The 26,174-nt window shown below is 35.8% G+C and overlaps 2 protein-coding genes and 1 long non-coding RNA gene across 5 annotated transcripts in view; 1 reads left to right on the top strand and 2 right to left on the bottom strand.

Annotated features, from left to right (window-relative positions):
• The window catches only part of LOC126919632 (glutamate receptor ionotropic, kainate 2-like), a 148,761-nt gene extending 134,669 nt beyond the window's left edge, over positions 1 to 14,092 (bottom strand). Inside the window, exon 1 of the mRNA XM_050729108.1 lies at positions 13,875 to 14,092. The gene's annotated coding sequence lies outside the window, so the exon portion shown is untranslated. The remainder of the gene's footprint in view (positions 1 to 13,874) is intronic.
• LOC126919631 (glutamate receptor ionotropic, kainate 2-like) overlaps positions 1 to 26,174 on the top strand; it is a 283,328-nt gene that overhangs the window by 11,743 nt on the left and 245,411 nt on the right. Inside the window, exon 1 of one of the 3 annotated variants that reach the window (XM_050729103.1) lies at positions 14,768 to 15,264. The exons of the other annotated variants lie outside the window; for them this stretch is intronic. The gene's annotated coding sequence lies outside the window, so the exon portion shown is untranslated. Of the gene's footprint in view, positions 1 to 14,767; positions 15,265 to 26,174 lie in introns of those variants that run through there. 3 annotated transcript variants of the gene reach the window in all.
• LOC126919637 (uncharacterized) lies at positions 15,826 to 19,469 on the bottom strand. The gene is made up of 2 exons (XR_007711740.1): positions 18,459 to 19,469; positions 15,826 to 17,009 (listed from the first exon to the last, which is right to left on the bottom strand). It is a non-coding gene; the product is annotated as an uncharacterized LOC126919637 (long non-coding RNA).

The raw sequence follows: 26,174 nt of genomic DNA, 5'->3' as shown, positions 1-26,174 counted from the left end.
CAAACGAACGATCACGCTGGTTCTATTGATACGCATGTTACTGCTTCCACGATTAAATAAGCATGCTGCTAGATTGGACGGAATGATTGGTTAGTGATTTTGACGCAGTGAGTTATAACGGTGTGTGAAAGTTGGTTAATTTCCACGTATACCACCAATGAAAAGACACACAATGTACACAATCTGTTTATGAAGTTTTATAGTTTGATCTTTTTCAGATAGCGCCACTTAAGCCTTCTGATAATACTTGTTAATGATTGGTCATCGAAATATTTCAGCAAGTTCATCAAAATTAATCATTAAAATATGTGAATTTGTGTTACGCAAAGTTTCATTTGTGTAATTAGATGTGTTTGGCAGTGTCTATATAATCTTTGTTGAAGTAATATTTCAATACTATTGCTTTGGATTGTCAAATAAATTTTTGTTTTCATATCTTGCAATAATTTGAGCTATCTTCTTATTCACCGAATTTAGAATCTGTATTAAGAAATCGCATTTAAGAGGTTTAGCTGTTGACAGGCAAACTGATGTAACGTGAACTAAACAGTAAGTCTACAACTAGTTTTCATCCAAGAATTCAAAAGCTTCAATTCTCAGCTACTTGATGCACGAATTTAAAATTATGTTAAAAGCAAAAGAACGAAATTATTTCCTTGGGAATATAATTTTGTATCAATTTCCCCCCTTCAAAACTTCGTAAACGCACAGTGTACAGCTCCGAACATGGACTTTTGCCAACGTAGCGCATTATAGATTTGTATCTACTTTCGTAAATTGCCATATTTTAAACTGCTCCCTTTTCGAATCCATAGAGACAGAGCAGAGAGTTCGATTAAACGTGGAAGCTAAATGCAACAGAACCGGAAGGTTATCGAACGCGCGGAAGCAATTGAAACGTCGCGTCGCGTCGAGTAGTTGCAGTAGTTTCTCGACCTTCCACCGTTACTTGCCGAATTTTGTCGAACGTTGCTTCCACGAGCGGCATGGAAGCTATTTGTCAGCCGAACCGTGCACTTCCAATTCGGCTTCGTCTCACTGCCTTATCCTCTTTTTTCCTCGACCACCGGCGCGTGTCTACGTGCTCTCATTAACGTTACGTATCGGAATCTTCGCTAATTCGCTCGCGCTACGTTAAATATTCATTGTTTGCGATTGGAACGCGTGTAAATAACTACCGAGAGGATACACTCTCGGCATATTGCATTATTTATCGGTTTCACGTCTGACTAACCTCCAGGGAAATCTTTAGTAGGTATTTAGCCGTGACCCCGGCATTGACGTTGGTCAGAAAATAACAACAATGTCCACCTACCTAGCCGCCTGGCTATCACCACGGGTAATAAGAACATAATGTATTCCAATGCATGCATCTCAACGCGAACTGCATCATTCTTCCAAATAGTTTTCATTTTTTCCTCTTCTCTTTCACATCCTCATTATTTTATTTCACGTGAGTGCATCAAGTAAAAAAGTCTCGCAACTCATCACCACTCTTCTTCCTGCATCAGGGGTATTCTTCGTGTCTGCCGTTTCTTTCCCTTCATTTCTTTCCTTCGTCGAGCGAGTTTCTTAGTTCTCTATTACATTTTCGGCCCGAGAGACAACACCAGCTGTCCATATTAATATCTCGCTCATAAATCCTTATCTTGTCGCTTGTCCTTGGTCTTTCGAGACTATTTCATCTCACCACCTTACGAGGATAGAATCTTCCCTTTGAATTCTGTTTCGTCGTCTTTTCACGTCATATTTACTTCTCAGACTCATTTTATTCGTCTTAGTAAATGTTGTGTCAGAGATCTGTAGCGCAGATGATATCTTTTAAAATGTGATAGTATTGTTATCCACTGATGACGAAATAATATTTATCTTTATCTTTTGACGATATATCGTTGATTTGTTAACGTAGAACGTGTTTAAGGCACATAAATTCTTGGGTAGCATTAAAGAAACCGCTGACGAATCCGAGCAAAGAATTGAATTTGTATAGATATTCATGGCCAACCACGCAATTTTCATCTCGTTTGTCCCTTCCTCCGGTACTGACGCAACTTTTTCATTCGACGCGGCCACAAGGCCTGATTACCCTCATCTACTTGCCACTACGAAGTCCCCTCGTGCTCTGGTTCCGTCAAATAAAAGAATAATAAGCGTCACATCGGCGCGGATTACCGGTCGTAACCAAAGTTCCTGGCTTAATCCTTCCTTTTCTTTCTTTCACGTCTTCTCCGTCTTCTTTTCTTTTTCTATCTTTTTTCTTTTTCTCTCTTTGAATCAGAGCACCGGGATAAAATAAAGAACCAACGTAGAAATAAAAGGCAGAAACACCCATGCAGGAGAAAAGAAGAGGCAGAGCGAGGGTCAGAAAAGAAAATTGCATTTTAACTTAATCGCGGAGCGGAACTTGAAACTTCCACGATGAAAACGGCGGAAAAGTCTCGACGCCCTGTAATCGAATGATCGGGCATTAAGTCAACTATTGGCTAATGGACTGGGAGTGCTCGGTAAGAAAAGGTCGCCCGATTTCCTGTCGGTCCCTTAGAGATCGTGTCCTGCTCTCGTTTATTCTCTTGGCCGCTTTGAGAAAAAATTCTCCCAATTCGAATAACGATAACGAAATTAAGATATGACAACTCATTAATATACCGCGAATGTCTATAGAAATTGATATTTGTACAAATACAACTAAAAGAATGGAACCTGAATAGGAATTAGCTTTATTCCTTAAATATTATAAGAAGTAGTTTAGTTCAGATATTTTATATATTTTTGTATACTTTGCGCATTTTGCATATTCTTATATGTACATTTCTCAATACTAAACATTCACAGTGTATTGAGTCTTCTTATATTTTAAGAAAATCGATTATCACGTTCACCTGTCTTATGACTAATTCCACAGTGCAGTGTTATTATTTAAGCCTTTCTTAATAAATCGGAAATGAATATTGTTTCTTTAATCGATGGAATGTAGCGCTAAGGGCAGATTGTAATATTAAGCACCAATATAACGTCTGTTCTATTTCTTTATGAAATGGAGAAGGACACTCGTGATGAATAAGACGTTGGACTTTGTGTCTGAATCTGCAGAATTCAAGGTCCTCGGATATGAATTTTTATATTGAAAATATGGATAGGAAATTTAATAAAGGAAGATAATCTGACTTTATTAAGTTACAAACTATAGTAGCGGATTAAAAAATTGAGGAAATAAGCGGCAAGGAAGAAAACCATAATTTTACAAAGAAAATTTATTTTTTATAAAAGCAGCGAATAGATGAAGAATGAATGCCTCCTCTCATGAAAACGTTAATGTTTCTCCTTTTTGTTATTAATTACTACTCGGGAACTACATCACTAACATAAAATTAATTATACATATCTTATGTTAATAAGTATATATACATATAATATGTATCCCAAATAGAATATATAATACATAGATATTTACAGATATAATAATATATTAGGTTGTCCAAAAAGTTCCTTTCGTTTCATAAGGTAATAATAGGTGAACAACAATTTCTCTTTTACATTATTTTATTGAATTAGGTATGATCCATTTCGTTCTATTTCTATCATTACGTTCGTGCATAATTCAATAAATTAATATAAAACAAAAAACATTGTGCGTCTATTATTTCCTTATAAAACGAAAGAAATTTTTCGGACGATCTAATATAATATACAAGAAAATGAAAACCCTTTGAAAATGTATTAATTGCTTGTCGCTAACTTTTCCATATACGGCCATGTCAAACCAGTGAGATAAGCGTTATTCTACGCCAGATAGCATTCTCGTTACTAGCATAGACAAATATTTGTAGATGGAACCCACCAATCGTCGGTACGTGAGATTTTGATTCGATTTAGGGATTCAAGCTGACATTATACGGCCGGCATAATTTACAGCTTGGACACCGCGTGCGCACGTGACGAATAATGGGTACAGATAGGAACGTGTCCAATAACACGGTACGTTGTGCCTGTTTGTAAATCGAACGCATCGGTTGTTAGCCGTAACCACTGTAAGGGATGTTCAAACGGACCATCAAGCGTTGATGCTGTGCTAAGTTATCTGAGTAAGACCGTAAAACCAAATCTCGTAACTTCTGCTCGTATGATGCTCACATATGTCTTTGTCTGTATATTGTTTTCTGTCAATTCTGGCAGCCAACGTGTATGAAACTCCATAGAATTCCGAAAGAGGCTAATGTTCGCTGAAAGATGAATAGGTTAAGCGAAGATTTCAATGCGATTATTGTAACAATTGGCTAACTTATCTGCGTGCATAGTCATCTCACAGTCGGAGACATAGCGTTTTGTTAACTATCAGTAATTTAAAATTGTTACACTTTGCAAATAATGAAATCCTAAATAAGAGTTGCAAACATAGAAAAACTGCTCCAATTGTGAAAACTCTGGACCAAACAGTTTGAATGAAAGCTTGTGTTTAGAAAATGATCCGAACTGTTTTTCTATATTCTGCAATTAAAAAATTCATCATGCATCATGCATGCTTCAACAGTTTCATCTATCGTTTTTCCTCTCGGCTGTATTAACAATATGCTGTGTCAGACGTAGCAATGCAAGAAATACTAATCATTCAATAGCGGAATATGTTCCATTTCCAACAGAAAGTTCTGCTGAAGCAGACATTACGAAATATCCTAGTAATAGAATTTTCAGTTGGTCGAAACTAGTTGGAGTTTTGGCTGTTCACCGCATTTACATGTTTCCGACCTGGCCGTATATTATCGATTCACGCGACACGTGTGACTACGTATGTTTTCAAGATGTCGATTCCTCGAAATTCGTCGCGTTCGATGTTTTATTAAATCTCCGTTTGCATGTAAATATCGGAAATTTGCCAGGAAAGTTCGTGGTAACATCGTGAAACCGAAACGAACAGGGAAACGTCGTCGTGAATCGAGTTACGGTTTCAACAGTGCGCGAACTTCCAACTTCCAATATCGTCTCGTTGACCTCTCTTGTTCGACGTGTACGGTCCATTGTATAATTTTGCCTCGACTTACGATTGAATCGGTATGGTCATCCGTGGTTGCGGCGTCGATAAAACGAAAAGGCCCGAAACTGCCGGCAACGCTTTCCTTCTCGGTAATAAAACGATAACGTTGCATTCAAACGATGTTGCATCGTATTCAACGCGAATTACATATTTCCCAGCTGAAACTGCAAATATTAAACTCACTTGTAATATCGTTTCTCAATGTTGTAAACAACCGCAACTTGGATCATCTTGTTGAAAATAGAAACGCTTCTACCTTTCGGGTTACAACAAGAAATATCTTCTATGAATTCGAGCGCGATTTTATATTTCTTCTTCGTCCTCCTTTATTTTTATGATAAATAAAATCAAATTTTCGAAAAATTGTCTGAAAAGATTGAACCTACCTTGCTTCTTCGGCAGATTAATCATCCGTTTCTCATGCGTAGAGAGCGATTCAATTTGTCGTTAATGCGATTTATTTGAAGTTCCGATAAGTAGGTGATAAAGTGCTTTGGGAACAATGCCGTGAGTCGCGGTTAGCTCGCTCAAGCGTTCATATTATTCGGAATACGTGAAAGTGACCAAAAAACGTAATCGATAATCGAACTGAGCAAGTAACTGTATAATACCGCTTCTTTGATCAGCAACCGGACCGTAATTTGTACCATGAAAGGATAAAGAAAATTAGGCCAATCGTCGATTCTATATATGTAATGTAACGTATCATCGGTACATTCTATTAAAAATCTCCACAAAATTTCATTAACTATTCAGCTAAACTTATAATAAAATATAAGAGTTAGCTTATTGTAAGGTTCTAAATTAAAGCGTCAAATACAGATATTAATTTTTGTAGCGACATTCAGTATGTCGTACATGTAGTATTCTACATCTTTTACTCGGAACTCGATCAGTGCTAAAATAGTTTACATTTACGTAGTTCTAGGGTTCAGAATTCTTATCTTTGTAGATTTTTGATACAAAATTTCTTTTGACCTCTTTGTTGAATTGTATCTGTCCTTTTTTAATAATTATTGTTGAGGTTATTAGATGTATAAAGAGAGAAAACGCGTGGATAAAGTGTAAGGTACAAAATATATATATTTAATTTATTAGAGAAGTGTAATAATAAGTAGGAATACAATTTGAGCTGGTCCAGATCCGCACGCTAGCAGTGTTACCTTATAACTGAAAACCCCGAAGCTAACGTCGCCTGTTCACTGTTTATGGTCTGCCTTCATGCTAGTCTTTCGTCTATATGTTGTCGATAGCTTCAGCGCTTGAGAAAACTAAAAAGACCAGATGTGGAGTTTTCGTAGAAGTGGTGACCACTTCAACAATTATTACTATTTAATAATTAATTTATTATATATTTCTTTAATATTAAGGAGATTATATGATACATCTTTTTCAGTGATTAGAGTATATCATTTGTAGAAGTTAGAATTGAAAATAAACAGTGCTATTCCGAGGTTAACCATCCTTCTATGGGATTCGTTGAAGGAAAGAGCGTGGGTAGCCAATATTATTCTTCATAGAGGTCTCAATCTATTTCTATGTTTTCGATTTTTACAAGTACCAGGATGTTATATGCTAGTCTATGTTACCAACTATCTAACATATGAGCAATATTCATTCTATGAAGTTCTTCAGTCAATTGTAATAAAGACTTTTTCTTAGCACTATTTTTTTGAAGCATACTTTACTATGATAAGATTGAGACTCAAAAAACTTTTTCATTTGAAGAAAGATATTATATGATTTTGGGATACTTAACAAGAATTCTGAAACGAGAGAACCAAGCTCGAGCGTTTAAAGAAAGGAGGAATTTCAAGGATAGAGAAAACAATGCAAATGCACAAGGAAAGAAATTCTAGAAGGGAAGAAAATAACGCAGGGGAATAACGTTTCAGAAAAGAAATTTCACCAATAAAAGAAAAAGAAAGATGTGGTGTAGGTGCAGCAAGAACAACAAAGATTACGCTATATTGTAAAACAATTCGACGTATCTACAATTAATTGTGTAATTAAGGATGCAATTAGGAAATATTCAGGAATATTTGAATAACGACTTTAATGAGAATTTCTATTAATGAGCAAGACTTATATACAACCATGGTTCAATTTCACTTTGTAGGTAGATTCTAGGTAAATATTAGTCAATGAACCAAATACGAAACTAGTTCCAAGTAAAATATTCACTGCATCTAAACGCTCAAAATCACAGAATACTCAACGATGAAAATTAATTTACCAGAGGATGTATCGATACCAGAAAGCTTGATTAATGAAACTCTCTGTTAGTGAGAAATTCCGGAAGACGTAGTACCAGTAGCTTAAAGGGCGTGCAGTCTTCGTACGTGTAGCAGGTCTATGAACATAATGTACTTCCACCTCGTACTAGGGTATGCTTATAACCGGCTTAAACGGGATTATATCCCTATTGGGAGGTAGGCAAGCGATCGTGCAAGGCAGACAGTATGAACGGAGGGTAGCGAACAGGAAGTAGCATGATTACGTATTGAATTGAGCAATTATTCAGCGGATTGCTAGATTTCGCGATGTATATACAATCGTCTAGGCGGCCTGTGTACGATATTCGCACCTGAACGCGGCCTACATACCTTCCTGTGTGTCTCGATATAGCTGTTTAAGTGTCCCCAAACGGTCAGTGATTCACGGCTGGCGTCGTCATGAAATTGGTCTGCTACCGATATCTCTCTCTGCCGTCCACAATCGTTTCACCGATAGGATCAGAATTACGTCTTCTCTTTCCTTGGTTTCCTCCTCTACGCGTCCTTTTATTATCAATTTCTTACGTGTACATTTTATGCATACCACGTACATTGGTTAATTCTTTATCAACGAGTGTGGAATGAAATTTAATGCCTAAGACATTTCACCAGCTCGATTAAATCGCTTACACAAGAGTATATTATCGGACGATTAATTGTGGGACGGTGGAAAGCTCTTCTGCAGCGCAAGACTAGAGGTTACGTTGTTTATAGCGATGAAAGTGGTCGGTCGAAATGGTTTAAGATGAGCCAAGAGCGGAGCGATCCTAGGAAGGAAGGAGCTCTATTTGATCTTCGTCTCTATGTTCGAACCCTTCCTGTATGTTCTGGAGGAAGAAGCTGTCGATGCTTTTGGACGACCAAGAAATCGATGAGTCGACGGGTTTCCTAGCTACTACATACGTATACGTACACACACGTATGTACGAGTGTACTATACATTTCGATTGCTCGAACCATCTCTTCAAGTTTGGCTGGTACGATTTACTCAAGAACGGACGTTTATTTTTGGAAGAAGTTGTTCTCGAAGATTTTCCCATTTTCGCTTGCAGAAGTTGAAGAACCGTTCCCCAAGTCGCGTGTAATATTTACCAGGGAACACTTTGAAGCGTTTGCATAGATTTCTCTGTAAACTTTTCCCATGTTGCGTATAGTAACTACTCGGTAGCTCCGGTATTTTTCATCGATTATGCTATACCCGAACAAAATAGGATGAAACTTTCTTGTTGTTTTTAAACTGTCAAGGAAAGTTCGCATTTATTCCACCTATCCATCTTTGACGCATGTTTCCATCGCGATATATCACGGCTTACGTCGATCAGTCAAACATATGCTGTTTTAACGATTTGGCTTTCTCGTCAACAGGGAATGATGTATCCGTTGAGTAAAACGAATCGTTTCCTATCAAAAAGCACGACATTGTACGGAAGAGCCAGACTCTGTACCTACCGAGCGTACAGACGTTTCGAGTTCAACGGCGCGAGGAAGAAGAAACTGGTCACAGAGGATTTAGATTTACGACGACAAATAATTTATTCAAATCCTTCCTCTGTTTCGGCTCGACTTCCTGGTTTCTTGGTTTGGTTGTCCCTGAATGGAAATACAGAAGAAGAAAACACCAAAACCGTACCGCTGTCGATTCTTCGTTCCAAGAGAGCGGTAAAGCTGCAAACAAGTGGACGAACGTGCTAGGCATAGAAAGAGGATTTTCACAGAGGTGTACATCGTTTTGCCGCACCTATCCATAGCCAACAATCGAGCTTTTGTTCGGCCGCATCGACGGTGGCTTAGTTTAACCGTTGATGTTTTAAATATTCATCGATCGTCGCGCTTCTGATGAATTTCCACCCGATTAAATTCATGATTCGCACTTTCTTTGTACATTTCTGTTTATTCCAGTCTTCGTTGACTTCCGACGATTCGATTGTCACTTCTGCAATTTACCTAAAGATGCATGCATTTTAAGGCGGAATGTCAATATGCACCGATAGTTTTAATGTACTCGCATAGAGTTATCGTTAACTCTTCGAAGTTTATATTCTTCGAAACTTTTTGCGTAATTTACATTCAACGGTTTTAATTAATATCTCAATGAGCAATTGGCATACTATGTGAAACGATCATATTGCAATAAGCAATTCATGTAAAAGTAATAATCAAAAACCCTTGACCCAATTGCTTTTTCATAATTTCGGAATTAATGACGTATGTACGTTGGTATATTGCTATTAAATTAATTTATAATGTAAAAGACTATGTTTCATGTATTAAAACTCAAAGGAATTGAATGAAATAGAATATTAAGTCCGCATAGTATAGGATCGGAAATAGTTAACACACCATCAAATCTTCATATGAATATTCTGATTAATTTAAAAAATACAGCTTGAACAAGATAATTGTTCCAAACGCACCTCACCTATGTGGTATTAATATGAATTATAGAAACTCGAGGCACGAAGATATACTAGGACGATAATTGAAGCGTTTATATCGAACGCTTGTTAAAAAACAAATAAAAAATTATTTGTACCGTTTCTTGATGGTATTTATAAATCAGAAGGATAATCAGTAAGAATAATCGACGATGAATGAGATGATAATGGCTTACTTTTCTGACTGCACCCGCGATTTCTATCGATCTCAAAACAGAGAGGACAGGATGATCGTTAAGAGCGTTTAAGCGTTCCCACGAGGATTCAGGACCGGTGCGGCATCGTCTCGTGCACAATTCCACTGGTGTTTCATGCGTAACCAAAACGGATCGGCAGATCGGGCTTCCATGTTTATAGGCGTGCAGCGTAGCGTATGCTCTTACTGTTCGCCACCTGTGCAGTGTATTCACTCGGTTTACCCTGTATCCGCAAATGTATCCGCAAGCGCGTCCTTGTATACGTTTCATCGAGTGGCTCCAAGTAGTTACTATCTCTATAGTAGTTACTAGCTATCGTCGCCGTTGTCGATCAGGAAGGAGAGCCTGACACACGGCAAAGTGCATCTTGCATGGTATATCTAGGTCGTCCTATGTACCATCTCCCTTGTGTCGATGTATAAGGGCTGTTTGAACGACTTAAAGATGGTATAAACAGGGGAGGCAACGAATCAGTTGATTGTACTTGATCTTTGATTTTTCTTATAATATACCTCTTTCGAAGAATACGAATAAAGTTCGTTATCATATTTTAGTATTTTTAAGAAGTTCGCGAGTTATTCGTATTGTATGCATGGTTCGTTGCATATCTGTATCTTGGAACTACTGCTTTCTTTTCCTTTTTGCTTTCGAATGCACGGATATACAGTAAATATAAGGAGTCGTGTGATAAAATTCTGTTGTTTTTCATAGAAACGTTATTGCAAATAAAAAAATGTAATATCTTTACGCAGCTAGAATTACGAAATTTTAGTAGTTGACTACTGGCTTTTTTCAGGAACAGAAGATAGCTTTGATTCATTAGTACATTGTTATTATATGAAATTCTAACAACGCCATTCAACTTGTAAACACGAGGGCATCGTTTATTTTGTTCATGTTCGTTAGCGAAGAATTTGCCAGTACCTAGTTGTAGACTGAAAAAATACATGTAAACGGAAACACACAATCACGTGAAATTTTGTTCTATATTTCGAGTGGATTGTCAGATACGATATTGAATATTTTTATCGATAACAGGAAAAGATAATTGACGAATGTTACAGCCAGGATTTTTTGTATCGTGACAAATACGAGAGTAATTAAGGATGGTAGAATTAGATGGGACATCTTGTATAAAGTATACCTAACACCAAATTCGTTGTATTCAAAAAGATCCTAATCTTTAAATAAAGATCTACTCTGCAATGATCAATAAAATTTTTCTAATCAAACGGACAAACTTAGCTGGAAATACGTAAGCTGTCTTTTATTCACGTACCAACCACCCATTAATTCCCTTACAATTTTTCAACTTCTCTATGCCCACTCTAAAGGTGATCGACTTCGAACGTGACTTTATTTTCAACACATCCATACATGTCTATCATACTTCGGATTTTTTCAATGAAGTGCATCTACGTGGATATCGATTGGCAATATTGCTACCAATACGGAATATGCTCCCTATTTCCGACGTGTTGACGCTGTTTCATTCGTTTCGATATGCGGTGTACACACAAGTCGTGTGTATACATTTGTCGAGGGATGTGTGTTAGTCAGCATGGATATAGCATCGATTCCTCGAGAGACCAGAATCCTCACCACGTTACAAATCCTCTGACGTAGCAGGTGACAGGGATCGATAGATTAATTAGGTAGAGAGGTACAGAATAAGGTAAAGAAAGATGCTATTACATTCATTATGCATAATGCACATTTGCTATAATATTTTGGTAATTCTGCAAATTAATAGAATATTTTGCCGTCTACATGGAAATGAATAAACTATGTAAACTGTCTATATAGGTATACGTATTTATGGTTATGCATAGATCTATCACTATACCTGCGAGAGTATACAGATTCAGATATGCGCAAACGTATGTACACACATGCATATTTATGCGTGTACTCGAGGGTTCGATGTATTTCTTGAGCTTAATAATTGTTTAATCTATATGTATATTTTACCAGATCTCCTAGCATTTCGAAACATAACTATATTTTTTCTACTTTAAAAAATTAATTTAGGCGTGATTACGGGCGCTTAATTGAGACATACACAGAGATATAATTTTCGTATAAAATAAAATTCAGTATTTACTCTGATAAAAACATTAAGCTTCTGGAATTGACGTTGCAAATGTATATCAATGTGAATAAATTTAATTTATATGGAAATTATACTTTCATTCTCTGTAATTATTGCATGGAATAATGTAATGAACAAATAAAAGTGTACGAACGGCGTATGTATTTAAAAGTAAAACAATCTGGAAAATTGACTGAGCACTTCCCAATTTAAATGTGCGAAATAATCTCATTTCATCGATATCATTAAAGTGTATTATTTAATCAAAAACAAAAGCCGCGCAAGTTGAATTAGGAATCATTAATAGATAATTTATTAAAATATACAACAGCAAAATGTGATTTGATAATAACGGTTACATTATTCAAATCATGAATAGTAGAATCTAGTTCAATGAAACGTGATGATTTCTTTCTATCGTTCCTAATTTGTAGAAATTACCGGTAGCAAAATTTAATTTTTAAATCTAGATAACCTAAAGATTATATGAATCTCGAGAATTTGAAAAATTCTATAATTCTTGAGAATTACAAGAAACTATAGTACTTAGAAAGTTGCGAGTGTTTTAAAGGTATCTTTATGATCTATCATTTGAAAATTTGAAACATTTTTCAATTTTTTTAAATTACGAGGAGCTAAACATCTGAAAAATTACGAATGTTTTAGAAGTATTTTTTTGATTTTACATATTCATGATCATATTCTATATACTTAATTTTGCGAAATTCACAGGATTATAACAATCGCGATTATTTCTAGAAAATTCTAAAAGTTTTAAGAATGAGTTAGGTGTATCATATTTCACAAATATCAAATTGGGTGAATTTCATATCTTATTCGAGTTTCATGAGTGTAGATTTGAGTGCATCGAGTCTAATGTTGGTATTTGATCACTGAGGTAGCTAGTCTGTATCGTATTAAGTACAGGGTTTAGTGCATCGTGTTCTATATAGTCGATTGTGTGAGGCTGTATCAGGTTGCAAGTGTTTAAGATGATCTGTATTAGGTTCTAGAGTAGGATCGCCAATATTGAGTCCTATGTAACCAAGTCTGTTAGCACTGAATCCCTCGAATTTTTAGTTGGCTGTATTAGATCGAACTTTCACATGATATTGATATCATAGACTCAACATTTTGAACAGACATAACATTTCAAATAAAGAAATTCTAACAAAAAGTAGAATAAAAACTGTTCTTCGTACATTGTAATTGTTGAAAGTGAATTCTGATTACATTGTTTAGATTAAAAAGCATTTTTCTTTTTCTAATTTTTGTATATTATTAATAAATTGAAATTATTACGTTACACTGAGTTTTATAATTGATTGTGTCTCATTTTTATAAAAAATGATCTTAATCTTTTGCACTCGGAAAACATTGCAATATCTCTTTCCATCAACTTGATAATCAGACGTACTTATAAAACAAATTTACTTTAGTAATATTTTTTATGGAGAGAAGTATTAACTTTTGTTATTTATATATGTATTACTAAATCATATTATTTATCAGACTTTAAAACATTATATTATTTATAAACAAAATGTTCGACAACAAAATGTTCATTGAAAAAATCAAGACGAGTCCTTGTCATTATATCATTTTCATATACATACATATGTATACATATGTATTTGATGTTTTACTCCTTCCCAAATATAATACTCACGATACATATATGAACTGATGATGTTAGAATATTTTTAAATACAAAATTCGTGCCTAATAGTTTTGTAAACTGGATACATTACAAGATAGGACTTACATGACACTAAAAATATTGTGCAAGCACAAGTAATGTACTAAGTGTAAGAGATTAAGGTAATTCATAAAAATATTACTTACTTGATAAGAAGACTTGATAAGAAGAAATTGATTGAAGAACATTCTCCTTTCTTCTACAGCACTCCTTCATAACAGAACACACACAATTATCCACGAAAATACCACAAAACATCACAAAAACGCCATGAAAGGATCATTCAACAAATTACATGTTATTAAGCTTTGTGATTGGCGTTAGAGCTATCGATACCCTTCGACAATCGAAACAATCACTTTCTGCAAGCGGCCACTAGATGCCACTGTCGCAGGTATCATTACGAATTTCAAAGGAATCACAGTGCTCGTGCAAATTCGTCGATTTTCGTTGCTACGATCAACATACACACGTTTAATTTACCGCTCAGTCGACTTAAACGTTCTCTAGTGAATTGTGTTCAAGTTCATCAAAACAAACTCAGTCGTATTTTGCTTTATCGGTCTACGATTGTGTACCTCGTGCTATTGCGTACAATATATATATGTCTTCACACGTCTCGTTGACCGTAATATATTACGGAGTTTCGTATACTTCATATGAATCGCGACGTGCAACGTACGATGACATTTCAGTACACTCTGTTTCTGTATAACTTTATCATTTTCTCGTGTCTTGTGTATAATAGTGTTGTTTAACGACCATATGCTGACGGTGCCAGTCACGAAGATGTTTTAAATGGAATCGCAGACAACGAAGGTGGCGTTGTTGTAGCACTTTTGTTTCCCGCGAATTCTCCGGCGACAAACGATAAGGATATTACTGTGTTTATCGCAAGAAGTACTCTCGGTTTTGTTTTACGACGACCATTAACCCATTTACGAAATTAGTGCGTAGAACGTTATGGAGGATGTTTCAGGTCACTCGTAATCCCTAAAGGAAGTAGCACGATGGCAAATTTGGAAAGTTGACGACAGTGTAAGTGGATTAAAGAAACCGTTTCGCCCGTTTCGCCCAGAGAAAATAATTGTTTTAACCTGCCGCGTGACTGGTCGTTTCGTAACTAGAAACGGGGATAACTAGACGTCGAGTCGGTGCATGGAACGTTAGAGCGTCATTGTTCGCGAGCTTCGTGATCGTAAACGCTAGTTTTTTGGCTTCACCCTGCTCGTTACGTTACGCCATGCCCCAGTAACCCGGACTCTTATACACTGATAGCTGATTGGTGACGAGTCTCAGCATCGATTGACTCTCTCTGCACTAACACCATCGCGAACATAGCAGAGTTTGCGTGTATAGGTGGATATGGCTATTTGAAATTCCATTCCATCTTTCTCTGCTTCTTACTTTGCACGGAGATCTACTTCCGTTAGGATTACGATCCCTGACAGGAAAGTTTTCGCATTGGATGAGAAGGCGGCAAAAGTAATTCAGAGCAAATACCCGACGAAAATATTCAACAATATTCTCCGATGAGTAAGTTATTCTTTTCATAAAAGTTATGTTTAATATGTTATAATATACTTAACCTTTAAGTATAAACTACTTGACTCTCAGAAGGGTATCAATTTTTATTCCATTATCACAATCAAGTGATGAATTTTCAAAGTCAGTATTGAGTTGAATTAAGAATTTATTTACATTTTTTAAATTATATTCATAAAGATATAAAATTATTTGAATTATATATATGAAATATTATTACCTTTCTTTCTTGAACAAACTAGTTATATCAAAATGAACTTTTATGACGCAGAATTAATCAATAAAGTTACAAAATATGTATGATATTTGTGATGACTATAAATAACTAGTAAATGATCTACTCAAAAGTCAAATTGATCAACTGCATCTAATTTAAAGTTTCTTAATTTTAATATTAAGTTGCATGATGACCATAAGTATTTTAATACTTCAGAAATGAAGCGATTACTCCCGATTGAGTTAATCTAAGAGAGTGAAAGGGAGAGAGAGAGGGAGAGTTTGACTTTTAGATGGTTCAAATATTCATGACAATAATAAAAATACAAACGTCTGTAGTTAAAGGTTGATTTAATTTTTTGATTCGTTATGCGATAATAATCGTAGTTATAATATACGGGAAAAATAATATTTTCTCACATACTGTTTCCTAGAATTTAACATTGGTAGAGAGAAACGTTGTTTCCTCATGCTTCTAAAGTTATTTCAAAATCACTTTGTGCGTTTTAAATGGAATCTGAAATTGAGGGGGAAAAATATATGCTTCAAAGCAACCTTCGGCTGTGTACGAAAGCAAAAGCTATCGAAATGGACTAGAAGCGAGATGCTTAGTACTTTGTTTATTCAGAAAACACGTTTAGTGTTTACACACTCCATCCTAAAATATAGATATAGTCCGTTAAGTCTCCTTAAATTTATTTTCTTATGTACTTGTAGGTAATCTAAAGCTTCTTGGCGTTTGTTTTATTCCCTTAAACATGCACGCCATGTTCTATTACTTATATAAGCGGAAAAAGAATGTGCTAATCCGATTATCGAGCTAAAACCACTTTACTCGATTATGCCATCCATCTTAACGGCATAAGTCAGAAGAATACCCTTTTATCATGTTCATAACTCATTATCTACTTTATCTTACTTTTATTCTACAACATGATATTTTACTAAATATATACATAGTATTTTACCAAAAGCCATTCCATAAGCAATGTTAGCTTTTATTTTACATGTTCAATTTGCATAGTAAGATCAAACGAGAAAGCACTGCAATTTCTAGCTGGAAGTAATAGAATAATATACTACAATAATTGGAAAAATTACCATGTTATCTATATTAAATGTTTTGTAGATCCAGTGTCAACAAATTTTTACTACCTTTGACATCTTAAAATCATATATATAATCACATTACTTATGGAATTACCTACTATTGTATACATATGTTATACATATCATAGATTATTAAAAGTAAAAAAAGTAGGTAAATTATATTTTACTCTTACACTTTGATTCTTCTCATGCCAGATCCTTTTTTACTAACACTTGTTCGCGATGTGATAACCAGCTATCGACCTTCGTCCCTCCCCTCCTTCACCCAACTGTTCGTTCTCGTTTTTGCTTGTCACTCTGGGAGTAGAATAGCTGTTTTCTCCTTTTTTTACTTCCCCTCGCGACAAGTACAAAGCGGCCCTATTAAGCCATAACCCGTCGGCGACGGTTTTACGTCTGCTTTGCAATTCCTGTAAAAAAAGAATATGGATATACAGAAAAATACTGCCGGCAGTTTCGGGAAATTGCGGAGTGAGAAGGGTGTGGGCATGTGAACGCCTCGTGGCAGATAGTTTATCGTGAATTTATCGAAATAGCTTTCAGCTCGAAACACCTTCTCGTGTTTAGAGCTTTTTCTCCTGCCTTTATTATCGCCGACCCTTGAAACCCTTGTCGACTATGGATGATTCTTTCCCTTCAAGTGTAAATCCAGTTTTTCGCGATCGTGATGATGTGTTATAGTCGCGATAACGCGAAAGATCGTCACACCGAAGCGAAATACGAAAAATATGCATGTGCATGAAAATGCGGCTTCGCTGTCCGGCGGTTTCATGAATTCTAAAGGGCGAGAGCCGAGAAAAAGGTCTAAAGAACATACGTAAAATAACACGTAACGCGAGTATAGGAAAGGGGCGAGAACTGTGAAAAGGTCCGTTGTTTATGCTCTTTTGAATCATATATTTCAATGAAGATACTAGACATTAAAAAGGGGGAGTTGGAAGTAATCGTTGAAAGTCTCGTAAGCGAAACGCACGAAATTTTCAAACCGTTTCGTTGAAATTGCTTTTTCTGGGCTCACGAACAAAATATGAACTGTTATAATTTTTGTTAGTTAATACGTTTTATATTTACCGAGGAAAATTCTTGCATGAGAGAAGAGCGAATATAATTTTGAAAAGCAACGCAGTGTGCAAAGCAACGCCGTGTGTAGAACAGGCTATTCAGTTGGGACAATATTTTGTACGTTTATTTCCGATATATATGTCTACTTGCACACATTGTATTTATTATGTATTTATTATTTTACATACTGCTTAATTAGGATCAAGTATATTGAATTTCGTATCATTTAATAGTGCTTTCATACGACTGCGAAAATTTGATACTATGAAAATAAAATTTACAGAATCTACTAGGACATTTTATTGGAAAATAAAGAAATCTGCAAATACATTTTGTAACTACTACGTGTATGTTTTTACGTAATTCTACTAATTTATTTCTTTTAAAAAATTCATCTCGACTGGTCTTTTCTAAGAGTTAGAAAGCGAAAAACGTAAAGAGTTAAATTCCTTTTAATCCTTTTTTCATGATAATAGATACTATTTAAATTTTTGTTTAATCCGAGATCAGGCATTGAACGCCGCATTTACAATAGCAGGAGTTTCTCCTGCAATTTTCTGTCGGTTAGGATCGAAGGTTAAGTCAATGCATTATATCACGATTTGCTGTATTCAATAGGGACGAAGGGTCAAGTTCGATCTAAAGTGATAAATTTATTTGCTCGTAAAAGAGCAATAAGAGGGTCGTTCTCAGTCGTTTTGGTTGTTTTTCCAGAATGAAAAAGTATGAAGAATGCGTTTGTAAACTCGCGACACTTGTCAGCTGTTCTCACTTTTCTGTGGTTGAATTGTGCTTACCTGAGATGACAAAGAAACGCGGCTAGGTGACTTGATTCAGCTCGTGGGAACATTTGTTATTCTGTAACATCTTTCTCGAGAAAAACCCAAGGGAAACAGCAGAGTTTCGGATGAATTGATCTCTCTCTCTCTCTCTCTTTCTCTTTGAACGGAAAATTATTTCCTATCGACGAATACTTTCAATCATCCTGTTGATCGGATATGTTATACACAGCAATTCGTAAATAAATATGCGCCTTAACGACCGTTTAGTGTATTGTTTGCATATGTTACACTTAATTGCGATGTTGAATTAGATGCTTAACAAGTATTACATTGCACATTTTGTAATTATTAGATGCTAATTAAGCATTTTACCTGTGATTAAAATGTCCAATATATGCAGAAATGGGAATGTATGGGTGAACGTTTCCATTAACCATAAGCTTGCTACATTTAAAGAAATAACAACGTATCTCTCTATCGCAATATGGTATAATGTGTTTGGTGCGATACGCAAATGCACGGTAAAGTTATAATGACCAAGTCTGTCGTATGGCAATGAAGGGATTATCAAAGAGCACAAATCGAATTCGTTGCTTAATTTATGGACTCGGCAAACCGTGCTGATATCAGCTTACCGAAAGCAGCGTAGAATTGCATAGGAAATTATTCGACTACGAAAGATCCAATTGTATCGTGTAAACGCAAAATCGTTTTCCTCATTGCCGCATGTTGACAATTCATTGTTGTTTGAAGTTTCTACGCAAATCTAATCCTTTCTGTTCGTTACGATCGTTCGCGAAGAAACGCGATCGCGAGGAAACGCGTCAGCGAGAGGCGACTTTATAATATTTCTCGACGTATTCGTTTGACTAAGCGACCGTGATTTTATTTCTCTGAACCTCCCGGTGCATTCGGTTTGACTCCTCGCATGATACTGATTGCCCTTCGATTCTTTCCTTTGTCTTCTCTTGGAGACGACCCTCACTACGCTCGGGTTTCGCGACCGTTCGCGCCTGTGATCACGTATGCCACCTTTTTATGTGTGTTGTGTAGGTAAAATAACGGACCGAAGACGAATCGATGTTTTTTAGAACTCGCTGTTTGACGACGACTGCATAGTTGATAGCGCTTATCGCTACATTCTGTATATTTCGCCGGTCATGTAAGACGATCTGTCTGCGACACTGTAGTACCAAGGGGAACGGTTAGGAACACGGCGTATAGTGAGCCTCGGGGCGTAACACTATTGCTAAGATATACGAAAATAACAAGAATCCAACGTGGCGTACGAAATTTAATTTAGTCTAATTATCAAGATGCTCCGCTCTGGAATTACATATTTATGTTTTGCTTCTTATGCACATACTCTTTTTTTTGTTCTTTTATATCCTTTTTGTTCCTAGTATGGGATAGAAAGGTTACAAGAATTTTGAATGTGAAGAAGAATCCATGTAATCGGCGATATGTGTAAACCGGAAATATGAACACGGAAAAATGGTAGTACTATGAAAGTTCGTTTCTGGATTAATCCCGAGATTAACTTCAGCTGGAGATACTGGTACCGTTACGTGCCAAAGAGAAGGTGATACAGGAGATTGAACGTCCAGACTAATCTCGTTCGAAATTAAGCGGCTTATCTTTTCTTGATTTAGTGTCCGTTTTCAACCACTTAGTAAATTCTTCGTGAGAAAAGTTTCTGTGTCAGCAATGGTGTTGAAAAATTTACACACTCGTTTCCTATGATGTCCTTCACATTGTTTGTCCCACGAGAGAACTTCGAACGTTTGAAATCTTTGCTAACAAACAGTTCTATAATCTTTCAATCCACCAATCAAACTGTTATTTCTCTTTACCGAGTTCTTCAAATTCGACGAAAAATTGTTTGATATCGTTCGTCTATGATATTCTTTCCCAAAAAGAATATATAAACATCATATTGGAAGAATTGAAACTCTTCGAATCCTTTATAAAATAGAAACTTGTTATTTCAAACAATGTTAATAAATGTTTTGACAGAAGTGAATCATTTTGTGATTCGAAAAGGTGGAAAATATTGAAAGTTTTGAATGATTCTAATTCAATAACCCGGGACTGTATATAGTATTCAATTTTAATACTGGAAATGATTGACGATAAAAGCGTAAAAAATATACCGAAAAACTATTAAAATGAAAAAAACACGAATAAATATATAATGCAGGAAGGAAAAGAAACGTCTGCTCATATGTTGTCAAAATAGAAATCGATTAAATTCTCAAAAACTGTACCGGCGTAAATTATGCATAAAGATAAAAAATTCCGAATTGGTCATTTTGCTCCGGCAATTCCAGCATTAATAAGCGGATATTTCATATATTATGGATCAGTGAAATATTAAAGAATATTAAACGAGAAGTATTTCATGTGACAATGTTTTTACAGTGCGTCGATTTTCGATATAGCTTTATCGGTTGTATGTATATCATGTATGTTGCAGAACATTTAAGTATACCTGGCTCTATGCAATTAATTCGTTTTTCGCTGTCACGTTTATGTAGCTTTTTTACGGACAATGATTATTTCTGTGTATTTTTGCAAACAACACAGCTGCTTGATTTTTAGTTATTATGAGTGCGTCAGGTCAAATGATTCTAGGTATTTTATGCACTCAATCCGCTACGCTTGAAATGTACGTATATAATTTGATTGGAAACTGTCAAACAATAGTGGCTACATATGCGAGTGTGCATGTATGCACATAGGGTGGATTTATTGTTCGAATCGCAACAGATCTAATAGGTGAACGGAATATGTATATCGAATTACATTATTTCTGGGACGATGTTTGCGTATGGGGTCGTTGAAGATCATCGATATGTCGTATGCGAAATAATACCAAATAGTTCGAAATACATTGGAGGATGCTAGTTTATGGTTTCTGCGTGGGATTATGTGGCAATGAATGGCTGAAGACCAAATATTGCTGGTTTAGGAAAATAGATTATTACTATAGCTTGTAAGGAATTCCGCTTTGCATCTCCTTCACAGTGGCTTAATTATTCCAAACCAATCTGTACGATCTTTTGTCTTGTATCCTAGATACTGTAGATAATTTTGTTTATTCATATGTATGAATAAAGTTTGCATGTATTAGAGTTAGTAAAATTCCCAAAGTGAAAATATTAAAAAGTATTAATCCAGAGATTGTTTGAGCGTTTTAAATGTAAACTGTTTTGTTGCTCTGCGTTTGCATATTTTTTAGTTGGTAAACGACATACTGTAATACATATATGAATAAATGTACATTAAATGTATAGTAGCGTTTTGTCGATACAAGGTTTTATTAAAATTTTTCCAAACAGGACACAGATATATACACATGTATATTTAAATAAGCAATATTATATTATCATTAACGCTGTAATTCACACATTTGCTAATAAATTTTATGCGATTTTCGGCGTTCAGTTTCGGCGATTTTACAATTTCTATATCAACAATCTATATCACTTGGATATTTATGATAATAACCACTTGATACATTCAAACATGTAGCATGAAATAGTTCAACATAACGGGGCTAATTAATTTGCATCAAGTAAATTACTGAACAATTCGTAGTATTTGCATTGCTCTGTTTAATCGTCTGTAATATCGTGTCTGTCAATTTAACAAATCATCGATCTTCTTTCTTGCTTTCACAATTCATTAACACATATAACATTTTACGCATATGAATTACCACTATTGCTAAACAACATTGCCATTTTTATATTTAACACTCTGCGATTATCTTGCCATCGGTTTTTATTCACAACTATTACGAATAACTAATGCTAATAACTATCATCCGTCACTGTCAACCCCACGATTGAGCACAACGAATGGAGATGTCTGATAGTATCATTTCATGTACCGAATGGATGTGGGAATAATACTATTGGATTTTGACACGGCACATATCGGCCATAGATCTATTCTTGCATAGGGCGAGCGCGTCCTCGAAGTTTTGCAACTGATAGGCGGCTGATCGATGACTCGATCGATAGCCATTATCCGCCTTAATTCCAGGTAGTCGAAAGTTTTTATTCGGATAAGGGCCATCATGAACAATGGATGCACAAGTGGGATCAACGTAGCTCGATATTTGCATATCGATCTTGGTTCAATGCAACCGCGTGGAATACTTAGCCATAGTATTAATAACTCTGATGTAGTTTTCTGCTAATATCTATTAAAAAGTACTTATAAAGACGGGTTTAAGAAGTTAAATAGGTTTGTCAAGAACGTGTCAAGAACGACGGTTAACGATCGTCTACAAAATGACTATGATATTTTTGCGACAGGTAATATCTTCCGAAAGTCATTTATCAAATCTGACTTAAAATTCGCTGTATTAAAAATATGGATTTCACCTTTTCTTTTTTTAAGCGAGAAATATACTCTAATTATATGTTAGAAATAATAAATTGCAAGTAATTCCGCAACGTTTACATCGCGTTTCCTAATTAGCGCACTAACGTTTCTCTTAGCTATCACGGAAGCAAATTGTTCCTCGGCACCGTTAATTCTTTAACGTTGTTCCAAGTAAAAAGAAGGTTCTTACATTGGAACGAGGCGACGTCGTAAGAAAGACTTCTTTAACATTTTTCTAACTCTAAGTCCGCGACTCGAAGTAAAAGTATGTCGCGAAACAGCGCTCGATGTCGCTCATCCTAAGAACGTGATGAAATTAGGAAGCTGAGGCGTATCCCAGATGCAATGCGACCGTCGTCCAGTCTTTTCATCTTCGCCACTTTTTTCCCCTTTCGCCTTTCTTAAATCAACTCTTTTTCGCCTCGCGTTGTTTCATCTCTGTCGAAAAATTCCGGGTGGAACGTCATTGTCATGCTTCGCGGACATCCTTTTCCCACCTACATCTTGCGTCGTACGCTTATGTACAAATGGAGGAAACGTGGAAACGGGTACAAGTACGTTCAAAAGCTTTTTCAGCTTGGTGTGTCTGATTTTTCATCGTAGAACCTTTTTTCTCTACCGTTACTTACTTCAAAATAACATGATCACAATAGAAATTATTAACGTAAGAAAATATAGCAGGACATTTGGATAAAATATCTTTTATAATATCGCGAAAGAAAATTGGCTTTTCAACATATTTTATTATTACCCTACTTTTTTAATTACACAAAGAATATAAAGTAAAAAATGTTACGGAAAAATGACCTGGATATTACATGCTATCGTTACGCGAAGCAAAATTGCAGAGTTTTGTCGCAAATGAAAGTTGTATGTGTAGATGCCTTCTGAAACAAACAGTGTAAGTCGCTATATAGGGACAGTTGTATTTTCCGAGTGGATTGTACGAGTACAGGAGAGTTCTAGCGCCAACTAACATTCAACCCTATTCGTATCCTACGCCATCGTCGACGGCGACAAATACGTCGAGCTTTTTTTTGCGAAGCACATCATCATTCCGCTAGCCATCCACGGTTCCATTCGTATATACTTGTATGTACCTTTCAAAACCTGTATACAGCTTTATTCGTCCACGCGATATCCGGTGCATTTCGTTCTTGGCAGCAACCCTACAGTTCCATTTTCTCGGCGAATTGCTTCATCGAGCAGAACGACTTTTCAACATTGTGACCGATTTCGATTCATTTTTTAGATTCGGTGCAGAATGTCTTATCTGTCGGATATTATTAATCATGATTTCTCACATATTGTGAAGTCGACTATTTAGCAACATTTATTTCCAACAGTAACATTTATTTTCAAACACTAGATATATATTGAGGTATACAGGTCTTCAGATAGATAAGTTCTTCGTTTTATTTTCCAAAAGTGATATGTAAAAGAAGTTTAATTAATGTTCGGTATAAATAAAGGGAAACACTACATTTACATAAGATTAGTTAAAATTCCTTGAAATATCGCTTTTATAATACAAAGTTAAGAATATACCGGGTTCAAGACTTTCGCATACTACTGCATCTACATTTAATAGCAATAATGGTAATAATTTGATACAAAAGCTATAGAAGTTTGCAAAGTTTCTGAAATTTTAAAAATTCTACAAACTCCTACAAATTCTGATAATCTTTAAAGTTTTGAAAGTCTAAATGTTTCTAAATTAAGATCTGTCTACCTACCGGTAAATCCCTTTATAAAGATCCTTAGAATAACGAACATCTAATTAGAAGTTCTATTCATCGAGAAAAATTTTCGTTCTAGCGAGAAGGAAGTCCAGTCGAATCCAGAAATTTCTGAATTTTGGAGGGTGTATTTTTCCATCTGCTGTTCAAGGAAGCGTGTATTATATCGCTCACTTTTTTTACATAAATATTTAATTAGATAAATATTTAAACCCCCAAAAGTAACAAATATTTTGAACTTTAGAAAGGTCTATCGTAAACAGATATTGTTACCTGTTTACGATACGAAATAATTATTATGAATTACCAAACGCGAACTTCGTATTGTAAATCACTGTCGTCAATAACATTGATCTTTGTCACCGACTCTGACTGTGAATGCAATGGTTATCGGTCATGTCCAACGGAAATTTGGGCAGTTCTGTCCGTTTCTAAGGTGAGACCCTGTTTATCGGTTCAGACAAAGCGACTGAATCTATTCAAGTACCTAGTGCATGCTTTCGCTATTAACGCGACCTTACCGATGAGCCATCTGTCAACCTCAAATTTCGTACGTTCCACGGTGGTTGTTTGCCAAATTCCAACACCGTCTGCACGGACAATACCTTCACCATTCCTCGTCTCGTGTTTACTGGAGAAGTTTACTCCAGAAACTGGGAAGCTTCGAGTTCAGTAGTTGTCACGCACGTGTTAATGATTAAAACATTGCTCGACATTGTCTCCAATGTGATTTATCTTCGATTAGAATCGCAAATCATTTCTCTCTGCGTCATGCTTTTCGAATATCAATGCTTTTTAGAATGCTTGGGTGCACCGGTTCTCCTTCTTCCACTCAGCGATCCACAGTATTACATATCCGTGTTATTTATTTATTTCAAAAATTATAGTACCACGTGGTAAAATAATTAATATAAAATTGTAGTTTATACTCGGAGCGCAAGTGGAGATTTCCTCAATTCTAGATAATATCAATGGAAATTGCATAATTTTACTTTCTCGCTGGACCGATTTATTTTAAGATCGTGGCGCGCCAAAAACGGTATATATGCGTTACAATGAGACCTTGCCTGTTGAAAGCTTAACTCGTAGTGATCATATATCATTCTTGGTTGCAAAGCTTTTCATCCCCTTTCTCATAACTTTTCTTCTTCTTGTTTTTAAAACAGAGCTTTATGAGTCTGGGATATTAGATTCGACCAGCCTTTCTCGCCCACGTTCTACACTGCCCCCTCGTTTCCTGTAACGGCATGGCAACGATTAGGGGTTTCCGGTTATAATCCACGAAACTCACAACACTATCCCGAGAAGTGAATTATAATTTCGCAGGCATCAAACGCTGCAAACTGCTGTCGTATTCCCATGCAAACAGAATCCAATAGATACCGGTAGTTTCTGCATTGCCTTACTCTGCCGTGGATACCTAATGTTTCGGCGTAGTAATGAATTTTGAAATTCAGACTATGGATATAATCCTTCCTTCACTAAAAGAGGTGTGCGCGTTTCTAGCGCGCGTTGCTGCCGCACGGGATGATGAAATTTCATCGGTTTGATATCAAGTTAAACGTTAATGATGCTCTACTACTATCGTTAGCTATTA

Source organism: Bombus affinis, chromosome 8 (assembly GCF_024516045.1).
Source record: "Bombus affinis isolate iyBomAffi1 chromosome 8, iyBomAffi1.2, whole genome shotgun sequence".
Classification (NCBI taxonomy): Eukaryota; Metazoa; Arthropoda; class Insecta; order Hymenoptera; family Apidae; genus Bombus; species Bombus affinis.
Note: the sequence above shows the minus strand (reverse complement) of the source record. Positions and strands in the feature narration are given on the sequence as shown.